At 51.2% G+C, this 1,465-nt stretch overlaps 1 protein-coding gene across 2 annotated transcripts in view; it reads left to right on the top strand.

The window, feature by feature from the left end:
* esrrga (estrogen-related receptor gamma a) overlaps nt 1–1,465 on the top strand; it is a 102,300-nt gene that overhangs the window by 92,610 nt on the left and 8,225 nt on the right. The gene's annotated exons all lie outside the window — the stretch shown is intronic.

The raw sequence follows: 1,465 nt of genomic DNA, 5'->3' as shown, positions 1-1,465 counted from the left end.
CTTCTCTTTTCCTCCTCTTCCACTCCTCCTCCTCCTCCTCCTCGGATGGCTCCTGTGCCTCTCTTAAGGTTTCTGAGGCGAGCGCTGTGATGGGCCAGACATTAGCGGGCTCCTAATGAATCACTTCCCTTATTACCGACATCCTCTTATCCTTAAAATGAGATGGAGATGAATGGCCGCCGCGTCCTAATGTCTTCTTTATCCCGAAACGAGGCGAGTTAAAGTGGCGCCGAGCGTACCGGGCGGAGGCGGCGGGCGGAGGTGTGACACGGGGGACGTTCGGCACGGTGCGAGCTGGCACCGTAGTCGACGACGACTCCGCTCGGCCCCCAGGGGCCCGTAAGTGCACAAGCCGCAGTGGAATTATTCAAATGCAGACTTCATAAGCACGCGGCTCATACTCGCCCGCTCTCTCTCTCTGACGCGCGCTCGCACTCCCTTCGCTCGCTCACTCACTCGCTCTCTCTTTGCGTTTTACTTTTGTTCCTCTCAAACACAGTTACTCTCCTACACACACATACACACACATTTATTCTCTCTCTTTCTCACACATACATTCATTTTCTCTTTCTCTCTATCTCTCTATATCTCTCTCAGACACACACACACACACACACACACACACACACACATACACACTTAAACACACTCTTTCTCAGACACACACACACACACACTCACTATACACTCTTTGAAGTGCATTTTCATCTTGCTCTTTTGCTCTTTTTCACACATATTATTTCCCTCAAGTACACATACACATTCCCTCTCTCTCTCTATCTCTCTCTCCCTTTTTTCATACACACACACACACACACAGACACACGCCAGCCTCACAGACATCCCCGCACATGTACCGCCCTCTCCCTCTCCCTCTCCCTCGCCTGGCTGCTGCTGCTGCTGCTGCTGCCTAGCCTCCTCCTGCATTAGCATAAAGTGCACCTCAGATCCCTCTTAAATAAGGTGGCGATCATTAAGCGCCCGCTTGTCAATAAGGCTCTCTGATGTTGTCCAGCATTGGCAGTCACCGCGCGGGCCTCTGCCTCCCTTTGTGTTGACCCCATCTTTGAACTTTATCTTGGTTGCTGGCCAGTAGTTTTCCCTTTAATTACAAGAAGGAAACTGTCAATAAAATCTGTTAAATGGGACGCAATGAGAGGCTTGAAGGGGAGGCGGGGGGGGAGCGGCTATTTGTTCAAATTCTACAGCGCTCAAGGTATTGACAGTTTGTTTTCTGAGGCCATGTGTGACGATCAATCCTGGGCCCTGGCGAGCCGCGCTGAAAAATGAAAAAGCAGATTGCTTTTGCTCGCTTGCGGATGACAACTCACTGTTTGGCGAGCAGGGGGTTTACAAGGCCCTTCTGCCGAAAAACACAGCATACCCCCTGAGAGAGAGAGAGAGAGAGAGAGAGAAAGGGAGAGAGAGAGGGAAAGGGGGGGTGCGTGACTCTTTTGAGAAATTC

The sequence above is a fragment of the Sardina pilchardus genome, chromosome 20 (assembly GCF_963854185.1).
Source record: "Sardina pilchardus chromosome 20, fSarPil1.1, whole genome shotgun sequence".
NCBI classification, from domain to species: domain Eukaryota; kingdom Metazoa; phylum Chordata; class Actinopteri; order Clupeiformes; family Clupeidae; genus Sardina; species Sardina pilchardus.
The sequence above is the reverse complement of the archived record's forward strand: the minus strand, read 5'-3'. Positions and strand labels throughout refer to the sequence as shown.